The 13,442-nt window shown below is 43.9% G+C and overlaps 1 protein-coding gene and 1 long non-coding RNA gene across 6 annotated transcripts in view; one reads left to right on the top strand and one right to left on the bottom strand.

Moving 5' to 3' along the window:
• foxn3 (forkhead box N3) overlaps positions 1-13,442 on the top strand; it is a 408,688-nt gene that overhangs the window by 283,450 nt on the left and 111,796 nt on the right. The window lies entirely within an intron of this gene.
• The window catches only part of LOC137373589 (uncharacterized), a 114,485-nt gene continuing 101,391 nt past the window's right edge, over positions 349-13,442 (bottom strand). Inside the window, exons 3-4 of the long non-coding RNA XR_010975652.1 lie at positions 9,933-10,167; positions 349-908 (exon numbers count right to left, since the gene is read on the bottom strand). This is a non-coding gene — a long non-coding RNA (uncharacterized lncRNA). The remainder of the gene's footprint in view (positions 909-9,932; positions 10,168-13,442) is intronic.

Consider the following 13,442-nt stretch of genomic DNA (forward strand, 5'->3'; position numbering starts at 1 on the left):
ACATTTAAGTCCAAATCATTAATATATACCACCAACAGCAAGGTACCCAACACTGAGCCCTGTGGAATGCCACTTTCCATTCGCAAAAACATCCGTTGACTCCTACCCTTTGTTTCCTGTCCCTGAGCCAATTCTGGATCCAACCTGCCTTATTCCCCTGTATACCATGGACTTTCATTTTACCGACCAGTCTGCCATGCGGGACCTTGTCAAATGCCTTACTAAAATCCATGCAGAGGCCTCGGCATGAGGAGGGCAGGGGAGAGGAATGAGGGCTAGGAAGGACACTGAGGCCATATCCCTGCCACCCCCCCAACAAAGGCTCGACTGCCAAAGATGAAGCTACATGGAGATGACAGAAACCCAGTGCTACAGGAGACCGCGACACTCCAGGCAGATGGTCAGACACCTGTGCCCTCGTCGCCGAAGACCTCATACCTTGCTGCACTGGTCGCCATACCCTGCCAGTAATCATTGTAGCCTTGAACTTCTTTGCTTCTGGCTCCTTCCAAGGAGCAGCTGCGGACCTTGGTGGATCTTGCAGTTCGCTGATGTGCTCTTTACGAGAGCTGGACAATCCATTCATCATACATGGAGCCTCACAATCACAGAGGGACATTGGGATTTGCTGCTATCGATGGATTCCCTCAAGTGCAGGCCATTATCGATTGCACCCCCGTGGCCATGAAGTCACCCAGCGACAGGCCAGTAAGATTCATGAACAGGAAAGGCTTCCACTCCCCCAACTTTCAGGTATCCTGCGATCATGGCAATAGATTCTGAGGTGAGAGAATCTGCGCTGGTGGAGGGTGCACATGCAAGGTGTGATGGTGCCTCTTCTGTTTCCAGCTCTTGCTCCTGAATCTCTGCTTGGGAGGGAGAGTGTCTCCATGGGTGGGCCTCTGCATCTGTGGGAGACACATGAAGAGATCATGAGAGCTAGCCTTGGAGAGCAGAAACCTCTGCAGTGTTGAGGCTTCCCAATGCAATTAAGTGTTTGGCATACTGTCAGATGTAGTGAAGTGCAGTGCACCCCCTCATTGAACGCAGTGCCCTCTGAGATCACCATCTGCCCCATGACTGTCCATTTTGCCACGGCCACCTTCCTTCTGATCAGTGATCCCAGTAATCTCCGTTGCTTGGTCCTCCATGGGAGTATGACATGAAAGTAGGGGACACCTCCTATCTGGGCCACCTGCTAATTGTGTGCCTGCTTTTCCTGCAAAGACAAAGGAGAGCCAGATAAGGCAGTGCTGGCCTCTATAGCGAATAGCAGCTGTTCCTGTTCATTAGCAGTCTCAGTGGTGATAGGTCCTCAGCAGTTTGATGGCTTTGAGCCATTGAGGGAATCTTGTAGTGGCCTAGGTGCACACCCCTCCCATGTTGAGGAGCTACATGTGCCCTAAGCGTCCCTAGCTTATGAGTTTGCTGAATGGTGAATACCCAGGGACCATTCTGACGGTTGAAGGTGCCACTCGCCTTGCCAGAGCATTCAGGTCGTTGAACCATTTTCGGCACTGGATCTAGAGTTAGGCTTCTGCTGCTCACAATCCTTGTTATATCCTGTTAGGCCTGCTTTGTTTATGCAGATAGCCTCCTCCTCCCACCCTCCGGGAAGAGTACTCTTTACTCGCTTGCGGCCTCCAACTTTGTGTCTGGGTCAGCACCAGAGAAACTAGAGGCAGCCCTGCCACGGGTTCCAGGTGATTTAACCTGCAGCCACAGAAATGTCTGTTTAAATCAGCCCTCACTTTAGATGTCCTGCCCCAGCGGCCACTAATTGGACAGCGAACCCATCTCCACATCAGTTGAGGGGTTGCCCCTGTGAAGATTGTGCATCATTACCAACTGCCCCCAGGGACATGTTCGCGACCCGGAAATCCTCAAAGGGATGATTTTTAAAAAAAAATACATTCAGCCTGTACACATTGAACACACCAGGGAAAAGAAAATCTTAAATTTAATCCATCTGTAAATCAAAAGCACTATAAAGTTTACAATATTTTTATTTGGTTGCCATGTCGACAAATGGGTGTGATCTGAGAAGGTCAGCAAGCAGTACCTAAGAACGTTCTCTACAGCTATTGATAAGCAAAAAATATCTTTGTTTAGCAATCTTATTATCACAGCCATTCTCCCAAGATACAAATAGAAAGCAACTCCGAGTTGAGGTTGAGGAAAGATAGTTAAATAACAGTATTCTTTTTTTTTAAATCTTGGCTGCATAATTCACAGGAGTGTTGCCTGATATAGCAGCAATTTGTCACATTCTTAAGTCTTCAGGGAATGAAAAAGTAATCGAGTAAAACAAACTTGCTATATAAAGGTAAGCTAAGAGAAGGAGTCAGAGTGGGAGGAGCAGGTGAAGCATAATGCTGGAAAAATAATTGGCTTTAAAAACAGCTGCCACAAAAAAGAACTATTAATAGAATTGTAAATTTTCAGGTTGGAACAAGTTTTGAATTGAGTACTGCAATAGATAGTCTTGGGACCCTTTCTATTTTTAGTTATACATTCGTAACTTACAAGGATGTAGTCAGTAAAATTGAGGTTTTGGAGGTTATACCAAACTCTGAGCCAAAGTAAATAACATGGAATATTGCAGCTACTTTGAGTGATTTAGATCTTTTAGGTAATTGGGCCAGTAGGTTTGTTCCCTGATTCCCATTGACTCCAGTTTTGCTAGGGTTCCTTGATGCCATTCTCGGTCAAATGCTGCTCTGGCGTCGACGGCAATCGCAGATGCAGTTCTATGTTTCTAAGTGTAAAATAGTATGGAACCAAAAGAGGAAGTACTTGCTGAAAGGAACAGTGGTAGCAAATAGTGGTTAGAAAATAAATGTAGTAGTTGTAAACCTATCAGCACACTGTTCAGCTGCAGTCAAAAATGCAAAGAAAATACTGCGTTGCTTTTTATTTGTTTGTGGGATGTGGGTGTCGCTGACTGGGCCAGCATTTATTGACCATCCCTAATTTCCTTTGAGAAGGTGGTGGTGAGCTGCCTTCTTGAACTGCTGCAGTCCTTGGGGTTAGGTACACCAACAGTGCTGTTAAGAAGGGAGTTCCAGGATTTGGAAGGTGCTATGGAAGGAGCCTTGGTGAGTTGCTGCAGTGCATTTTGTAGATGGTACACACTGCTGCCACTGTGTGTCGGTGATGAAGGTGGTGGATTGGGTGCCAATCAAGCTTTATCCTAGATGGTGCAAGCTTCTTGAGTGTTGTTGGAGCTGCACCCTATCAGGCAAGTAAAGACTATTCCATCATACTCCTGTAGATGATGGACAGGCATTGGGGGACAGGAGGTGAGCTATTCGTCGCAGAATTCCTAGCCTCTAGCCTGCTCTTGTTGCCACAGCATTTATGTGGCTGGTCCAGTTTAGTTTCTGGTCAATGGTAACCCCCCCTCCCCCCCAGAATATTGATAGTGAGGGATTCAGCGATGGTAATGTCATTGAATGTCAAGGGGGAGATGGTTAGATTCTCTCTCTTGTTTGAGATGGTCAAACCATCTCAAGTGCCTGGCACTTGTGTGGCTCGAATGTTACTTGCTACTTATCGGCCCAAGCTTGGATGTCGTTCGGGTCTTGCTGCATCTGGACACGGGTAGGTTTAGTATCTGATGAGTTGTGTGTTGTACGACACATCAGGCAATTATCAGCAAACAACCCCACTTCTGACCTTATGATGGAAGGAAGGTCATTGATGAAGCAGCTGACTATGGTTAGGCTTAGGATATTATCCTGAGGAACTCCAGCAGTGATTTCCTGGGACTGAGATAATTGACCTCCAACAACAGTAATCATCATCCTTTGTGCTAGGTATGACTCCAACCAGTGGAGAGTTTGTCCCCTGATTCCCATTGACTCCAGTTTTGCTTGGGTTCCTTGATGCCATTCTCGGTCAAATGCTGCTCTGCCGTCAAGGGCAATCACATTCTCCTCACCTCTAGAGTTCAGCTCTTTTGTCTATGTTTGGACCAAGGCTGTAATAAGCATCAGTAAAACCGTTATTGCTGAGCAAGTGCCGCTTGATAGCACTGTTGACGATATCTTCCATCACTTTACTGATGATCAAGATTAGACTGATAGGGCAATAATTGGCCGGGTTGGATTTGTCCTGCTTTTTGTGCACAGGACATACCTGGGTAATTTTCCCCATTGCTGGGTAGATGCCAGTGTTGTAGCTGTACTGGAACAGCTTGGCTAGGGGCGTAGCTAGTTCTGGAGCACAAGGACTATAGCTGGAATGTTGTCAGGGTCCATAGCCTTTGCAGTATCGCGTACCTTCAGCTGTTTCTTGATATCACATAGAGTGAATCGGATTGGCTGAAGACTGGCATCTGTGATGCAGGGGACCTTAGGAGGAGGCCGAGATGGATCATCCTCTCGGCACTGCTGGCTGAAGATGATGCAAATGCTTCAGCCTTGTTTAGTTTAGTTTAGATTTTAGTTTAGAGATACAGCACTGAAACAGGCCCTTCGGCCCACCGAGCCTGTGCCGACCATCAACCACCCATTTATACTAATGCTACACTAATTCCATATTCCTACCACATCCCCACCTGTCCTTATATTTCCCTACCACCTATCTATACTAGGGGCAATTTATAATGGCCAATTAACCTATCAACCAGCAAGTCTTTGGCATGTGGGAGGAGACCCACGCAGACACAGGGAGAACTTGCAAACTCCACACAGGCAGTACCCAGAATTGAACCCGGGTCGCTGGAGCTGTGAGGCTGCGATGTTAACCATTGTGCCGCACTGATGTACTGGGCTTCCCCATCATTGAGGATGGGGATATTTGTGTATTTGTGGAATCTCCTCCTTCTGTCAGTTGTTTAATTATCCACCACCATTTACGGTTGGATGTGGCAGGACTGCAGAGCTTAGATCTGATCTGTTGGTTGTGGGATCGCTTAGCTCTGTCTATTGCATGCTGCTTCCGCTGTTTGACATGTAAGTAGTCCTGTGTTGTAGCTTCACCAGGCTGACCCCTCATTTTTAGGAATGCTTGCTGGTGCCCCTGGCGTGCCCTCTTCATTGAACCAAGGTAGTTCCCCCGGCTTAATGGTAATGGTAGAGTGGGGGATATGTCGGTCCATGAGATTACAGATTGTGGTTGAATACAATTCTGCTACTGCTGATGGCCCACAGCGCCTCATGGATGCCCAGTTTTGAGTTGCTAGATCTGTTCGAAATCTATCCCATTTAGTACTGTGATGGTACCCTCAGTGTGAAGACCAGACTTCGTCCCCACATGAACTGTGCAGTGGTCAGTCCTACCGATACTGTCAGATGCATCTGCGACAGGTAGATTGTTGAGGACGAGGTCAAGTATGTATTTTCTTGTTGGTTCCCTTTCCACTTGCTGCAGACCCAGTCTAGCTTCTATGTCATTTAGGTCTCAGCCAGCTCAGTCAGTAGTGGTGCGACCGAGTCTCTCTTGGTGATGGACATTGAAGTCCCTCACCCAGAGTACATTCTTTGCCCTTGCTACCCTCAGTGCTTCTTCCAATTGGTGTTTAATATGGAGAAACTGATTCATCAGCCGAGGGGGCCAGTAGGTGGTAATCAGCAGGAGGTTTCCTTGCCCATATTTGACCTCATGCCATGAGACTTCATGGGTTCCGGAGTCAATGTTGAGGACTCCCAGGGCAATTCCCTCCCGACTGTATACCACTGTGCTGCCACCTCTGGTGGGTCTGTCCTGCTTCTGGGACAGGACATACCCAGGGATGGTGATGGTGGTGTCTGGGACATTGTCTGTAAGGTATGATTCCATGAGTATGACTATGTCAGGCTGTTGCTTGACTAGTCTGTGAGACAGCTCTCCCAATTTTGGCACAGGCATATGTTTGTAAGGAGGACTTTGCAGGGTCAGTTACTGATTAGTAATCTTCAATTGTTCAGCCCTTCACATGCAATGGAATGTATCTTTGGTCTTAAAACCCATGTGATTTCTGAAGCATTTTTTCGGAACCGTACAGCCAGCATTAGATAGATTCTCAATCTAAAGAAGCAGGACATGCGCTGTTAAATATTTCCTGCTCAACATTTGTTTCTGAAGGAGAGGAAAGGGGTTTTTGATTACCAATTATTAAGGAATTCCCTAAAAAGTACTGATGTAAGATGTTTATTGCAAAATTGCTTCTGCCGATTGAAAACGTGGTTATACATGTCACAAAAATAATAGCAATTGATGGGTCCATGTGGTGGTAAACATGCTGTCCAGTGTGGAACGGAGCTTTATAGAACTGAGTTCTATCTTTATTGACTGGTGCTGCAATTGGGAAGACCTCCGTACCCTGGGAAGAGGTGTTTGAGGTGGGGGAAGGGTGCAGAAGTCTTACCACTACCAATTACTATCTGGTGACTGCTGATGGAAAAGATGCTTATGTTGAGATGCTCTCTGTCCTCATTCCCTCCAAGGTGAAGAGTGTGTTGATCATGGTTTAGGCTCACACATGGAGAATGACCCCTTGGATCAGATGCCAGAAAGACCCCAGACCATTGGGACTGCAGTTAGGCATGAATCACAGTAGAGCAAAATGTAGAAAGACATAACATGTACACGCAAACTCTGTGACCTTTATTATATGATTTCCATAAATCTCCTAGCATGTTTCTGTGTTGGAATGTGAACAGAATTGACTTAAAGAACAAGGTGTAGCCAAGTTATTTTAATCCCCTCTATATTCTGACCTCCGTGCTTTGGACAAGTTCATTATGAGCAGCTAAGTGGTGACTGAGCGATTTCCATTGTACTCTTGAGTGTGCTTTTGTCATCAATGGTTGCTCTCAGCCAATAGGTTTGGCAAGATTAAGTATTATTTGCACTTGTTTATTATAATCGGCTTTGAAAATTAAAGCAATACTCTTTACTAAGTTGCTCTTTGTAACTTTGGAAAATGTCCATAATGAGTGCAAAAGGACCACTTTTTTGTTTTGTTTTGATGGTTGGTTTTGAATTAGTGCATTAAATTGCTCCTCTGATCACATTTGACTGACTCGATTTTTTTTTTTGTAGCTGTAGGTGTAAAATACTTCAGTCAGGAGGTAACACACAAAATGAAATTGGGAAATGTGACGCAATGTTTGTCACTTGCTCAAAGCATTTGCCATTTAGAAAGAGGTTAGGAAATACTGAAATTACACAGCTAGGCAATTGGCATCAAAAGGGGCAGATGTTTCCGGTATAAACCCTTCATCAGAACAAGTAAGAGGGACAGCTGCCCTTATGAGTCAGATAAAAGTCTGGACCCTGAATTGAAGCATCACAGTGTAGTCATGTGTTGAAAAGGCATTGCCACTTCTCAGGTACAGCTAAATGCTTTTTCTATTGGTCACGTAGGTTGAACCTTTGGCACTGACCAGGTTAAAAAGATTTTGCAAGTCTAACTCTGTGTATTTTGAGGGATTTTTTTTCCCCTTAGGCTTTCCTTCCTATACAAAGTGGTAAGTGCTATTTCCTGTTTTCTGAACACGATCACGTGTGGCTTGTGGCATCTCTCGTTTTATCGACGCTACTCTTGGAACAGAAGATAAAACTACAGGAGAATACTTCATGCTGATTCTCACTTTTATTTTTCTCCTTAAACCATTTAGCTGCTAGTTCAACTCAAATTTGCATTGAGAACAGGCAGTGTGAATCCAGCTGCTATGATTCTACCGTTCAGTGGGACCACAGTATCAGTAACCTGGCTTGCACTATTGGGCAGTTTTTACAAAGTCCCTGAGTTATAATCAAAGCAATCCAGAAAATCATGGTGCAATATTTATCAATTGCAGCATACATTAAGATAATTCTGAGACTATACAGAACAAAGTGTGTCGTATTTAACAGAATATGGCTCAATTCAAGGTATTGTAAATCGTAAAATATCTGCTAAATCTTCCTCCTTTTACCCCCACCCCCGAGAGTCAGAAGCACTAGTTTGTTGGTGACGTCATCTTAATCAATGACACATAAAATACTTTAGGGACTTGTTGCTTCTCCGTGTATTACCCACAATGATTTTTTTTTTAAATTACACGTGCTTTGAGTCAGATATGACTGGTACTTACACTATGCAGTACTAATGGGCAGTAATAGCTTTTTCATAGTATGTAGCCTGAGTGAAAAACGCGAACTCCTAACCTCACTTTAAAAGGTGGGAAAAGAAATTAAATTCTGAAACTCGCCTGCTGGAACGTGAGAACAATGCTCAACTCTGGTGACAACAGCCACCCACCCCCCCAACAGCGCCTCAGCCTTGGTGGCCCATGAGCTAGCCAGACGTTGATATAGTGGCCCTGAGTGAGGTCCGCTTCTCAGAGCAATGCAGCCTGACAGAACCCAACACTGGCTACACCCTCTATTGGTCAGGTAGACGTCAAGGTGAATAATGCCTCTTTGGTGTAGGCTTCATGGTGAAGGAGACTATTGCCACTAAACTTTCAAGCCTGCCAATCAGCCGTTCCGAACGCTCATGTCCCTGCGCCGACGCCGCCAAGACCAGCAGCATGAAACTCTCATCAGCGTTTATGCTCCAACTCTGAAGGCTAACTCAGCTGATGAAGATAAGTTCTACACAGATCTCTGTGGACTCATCCAGAATGCCCCTTCCAAGGACAAAATTGTCATCTTTGGCGATTTCAATGCCACAGTGGGCCGTGACAGCCTGGCATGGAAGGGAGTACTCAAACCATGGAGTTGGAAACTACAATGAAAACAGACGTCTACTCTGTGCAGAAAAACAGTTGTCCATAACCAACACCTCCTTTCAACAAAAAGATCGCTTCAAGACCACATGGATGCATCCCTGCTCTAAAAACTGGCACCTGATCGATTGCGTCTTGGTGCGCCAGTGTGACCTAAAGGACATTCTGCATACTAGAGTCATGCACAGTACTGACTGTCATACAGACCACCGGCTCCTTCACTCAAGCATTTCAAGCCTAAGAACAGGCCGAGAGACAACCCATCAAAGAAATTTCAAGTCAGCAACCTGCAAATCTCAACTTGCAGAGATAGATATCAAGCAACCTTACGGACCAGTCTGGAATACCCTGATCTCATTGCTGATTTCACTCAAGAATAATTCTGGAAACACATCAAAGCTGCAGTATTGGATACTTCCAACGAGGTCATCGGACACAGCACCAAGAAGAATAGGGACTGGTTTAATGAAAATAGCAAGGAAATTCAAGATCTGCTAACAATAAAAAGGTCAGCTTATCGGGCTGATCTGGCCGGCCAGCCAAGAGAAAAATACAGCCTACCGTGAAGCAGCTTTATCATGGGTTTAAAGATCATCAGAAATTAAAGTCAAATGATTTTTTTTTAATTGTTCATGGGATGTGGGCATCATTGGCTAGGCCAGCGTTTATTGCATATCCCTAATTGCCCTTAAACTGAGTGGCCATTTCAGAGGGCATTTAAGAGTCAGCCACATTGCTGTGGGTCTGGTGTCACATGTAGGCCTGACCAGGTGAGGATGTCCGATTTCTTTCCCCAAAGGTCATTAGTGAACCAGATGAGTTTTTACAACAATCGACAATGGTTTCATGGTCAGCATTAGACTAGATTTTTAATTTCAGATTTTTATTAATTGAATTCAAATTTCACCATCTGCTGTGGTGGGATTTGAACCCATGTCCCAGGGCATTATGCTGGGCATCTGGTTACTAGTCCAATGACTGCGACACTACCACTACACCACCACCTCGCCCAAGTGCTGAATTACCAGATTATCAATTTGTAAATGAGAAGCACACCAGGATGTTGGGTGACATGTACCATTGCATCCTTTTCTAGAATTTAGCTGTATGAGAACTACTTGGAGAAAATCCGCACTACAGTACAGCAGCAAACTCTCTGGATGGTGTTGTAGCAGTTATGGCATGTACAGTTCAAGAAAAAGAAGAGAAAGACTTGCTGTTATGTAGCACCTTTCACTATTGCGGGATGTTCCAAAGAACTTTACAGCTTTTGAAGTACTTTTGAGGTGTAGTCACTGTTGTATCATAGGAAACGCAGCTGCCGAACAGCGTTTGTGATGTTAGTTGAGGGATAAATATTAGCCAGGGCACCTGATGGAAGAATTTGTATTTCAGGAGTTGCCACTTTTCCTGTTCAACTTTTGTAGTTACTCAGCTGTCCTAGCCAGTGTTTCTGTTGCGTAGCCTGGAAGGATACAAAGATGAGAAATCATGGTTTTTCGAGAAAAAACTTATTCCTTAAGAGTGCTCCTAAAAAGTTGCTGTTGGGAATGAACCTGATGAAGAAAATGTGGGGCATTAGACAACTTGGCTTTAAAGAGCTGATCTAGTTTTCTACATAGATGACTATAAAGTCAAAGTGAAACTTTGTGAACCTGGATTAATCCCTCCTCCTTTCCACACTACTATTATAATTGATGATTCAGAGATGCAACTATTCTCCCCTGAAAATCTAAATTTGAGTTTATCATTGGTAAAATATTGTACTATTGTCGCTCAAGAAATTTTGAAATCAAGTCCCTGCTGATCAGTGTTGTTTAGGAGTACTTGAGTGTGAATTAAGTGTCTCTTTCAGTCCTGGGTTGTCTGGATATGCCTCAGAAGTAGGTTAGTGAGGTGTAAGGATTAAAATGATCCTTGTCCAAAATGTATATTCCATGCAACAAAAAAAAGTGTCAAATGAATATTGAAGGATTCCTTTTGAGAGATTTTGTGCCTGAAAGTGCAGTTCTCCAGCAGATGAATCGCTGTTTTAAGTTAACACTCTACTTATGTAAATAAGATAATTTTTTTCATGTTGCCATCTCTGATAGACAACATATCCATGACCTGCCAGTAAAGTGCAAGCATAAAGTATCTCTGTGTTCTGATTAAAGTGAATTGCTTGTGTAGGTGTATTTTTTGTTGCTGATGCTGTAGAAACATGAATTGTTTCAGAAAGTGTGATCAATCATAATGAAGTTGGAAGCTGGAAGGAATTCATCACACACTGGTCACACCTGTTGAAAATCCAACTTAACACAACACAGGCTTTAACATAGCACTTCCATTAGAAGTTCTACTTTGAGACAGTGAGATCACCGTAGAACCAATTAGTAACACCTGTGAGTAACATAGCAACACCGATAATGACATTTAGTAACTAGGTAATTATTCTCGGGCACACTGTTTGGAATGTTAGTGGCAATAACCATCTATTTGGATAATTAAGCCTCTCATGTTAAGTATAAGGAGGTGCACTAAATCAGTGTGAAACAGGAAACAAAGTGCCATGTTTTTTCTCATTGTTCAAGTGAGCAACATAACCATACTGGTTTGCTGCAATATAGATCAGTAAATATCTCAGAAATCTAACAAATTCAAGCACTACAATTTCAAGTAATGCACAGTCGTAAAGTCAATACAGGACAGAAGGAGACCACTTGGCCCATCACATCTCTACCGTCTTTCTGTAGATCTAGTCAGGCAGCTCCCTTGCTCTATGCCAGTAGCCCTGCAAGTTTATTTTCCTCAAGTGCCCATCCAGTGTCATTTTTGAAATCATTCTTTGTCTCCATTCCACCACCCTCGTAAACCCTTCCAGTTTATTACCACCCGCTGTATAAAAAAGTTCTTCCTCACATCCCCCCTGCATCTTTTGCCCAAAGCTGTAAATCTGTGTCGCCTAGTCAGCTAATGGGATCAGGTTTTCTTTGTCTACTTATCTAAACCGGTCATAATCTTGTACACCTCTATCAACTCTCCCCTCAATCTCCTTTGCTCCAAGGTGAACAATTCTATCTTCTCCAATCTAACCTTGTAGCTAAAATCCTTAATTCCTGGAACTATTCTGGTAAATCTCCTCTGTACCCTGTTGAGGACCCTCACATCCTTCTTAAAGTATGGTGACCAGAACTGGACACAGTACTCTATTTGTGGCCTAACCAGAGCTTTAGAAAGGTACAGCATAAGTTCCCTGCTTTTGTACTCAGTACGTCTATTTATGAAGCCCAAGATTCCATGTGCTTTGATAACAGGGGTGATGGTGGCGTAGTGGTAATGCCACTGAACTAGTAATCGAGGCCCAGGCTAATGCCATGAAGATATGGGTTCAAATCCCACCATGGCAGCTGGTGAAATTTAAATCCAATGAATTGATAATTCAATTAATGAATACAAATCTTGAATTGAAAGCTAATCTCTGTAATGGCACCATTACAATCATCGATTGTCGAAAAACCCCATCTGGTTCACCAATGTCCTTTCAGAGAACAAAATCTGCCATCCTTATCTGGTCTGGCCTACATATGACTCCAGGCCCTCAGCAATGTGGTTGACTCTAAACTGCCTTCTGTCATGGCCTAGAAAGCCACTCAGTTGCCAAGAGCAATTAAGGACGGGCAATAAAAAAAAAACTACTCTCTCTCAATATGTCCTGCTACCTTCAAGGGCTTGTACCCCAGGTTCCTCTGTCCCTTGCACACTCTTTAGAACTGTGCCGTCAAGTCTATATTTGCCTCTCCTTCTCCCTTCTACCAAAATGCATCATTCTCTGTATTAAATTCCATCTGCCACTTGTCTTCCCATTCTGCTCGCCTATCCACATCCTGTTTTCAGTTAATTGGTGGTATCCTCACTATCTGTTACATCTCCAAGTTTGGTATCATTGGCAAATTTTGAAATTTTACTCGTATTCCAATATAGGGGCGGCACAGTGGCGCAGTGGTTAGCACCGCAGCCTCACAGCTCCAGGGACCCGGGTTCGATTCTGGGTACTGCCTGTGCGGAGTTTGCAAGTTCTCCCTGTGTCTGCGTGGGTTTCCTCCGGGTGCTCCGGTTTCCTCCCACACGCCAAAGACTTGCAGGTTGATAGGTTAATTGGCCATTATAAATTGCCCCTAGTATAGGTAGGTGGTAGGGAAATATATAGGGACAGGTGGGGATGTGGTAGGAATATGGGATTAGTGTAGGATTAGTATAAATGGGTGGTTGATGGTCGGCACAGACTCGGTGGGCCGAAGGGCCTGTTTCAGTGCTGTATCTCTAAAACTAAAAACTAAATCTCACATTTTTTTATATATATATTTTTTTGAAATCAGTGGTCCGAGGTCAGTTTATTTCTCCAATGGTTGAACCGCCTCCACCTTAATTGCTGACCCAACTGTATAGATATGTTGTGTAATCCTGTCAGGGCAGCAAGCCAAACCATGCAGTACATTGTGTAGTTCACAATTGGCTTCAGTCATTTCGATCCTTTATAAAGCTTGTTTTAGAAAGTGGTACTTTGGGTATATGCAGGTTGTCCAGGAGAGGAAGTAGCTACCTGAAGTTCAGAGTTGAATTCCAGACTGATTTTCTCATTTAAAAAAATATATATTTTACTTCCTTTCTGCTAACCATCAAGTATCAAATATATCTTCAATTTTATCACTCCATTGTATTTTTATTTTAATCAGTGTGAACTGTTCAGGTTTTCGTACA

This window comes from Heterodontus francisci, chromosome 9 (assembly GCF_036365525.1).
Source record: "Heterodontus francisci isolate sHetFra1 chromosome 9, sHetFra1.hap1, whole genome shotgun sequence".
NCBI classification, from domain to species: Eukaryota; Metazoa; Chordata; class Chondrichthyes; order Heterodontiformes; family Heterodontidae; genus Heterodontus; species Heterodontus francisci.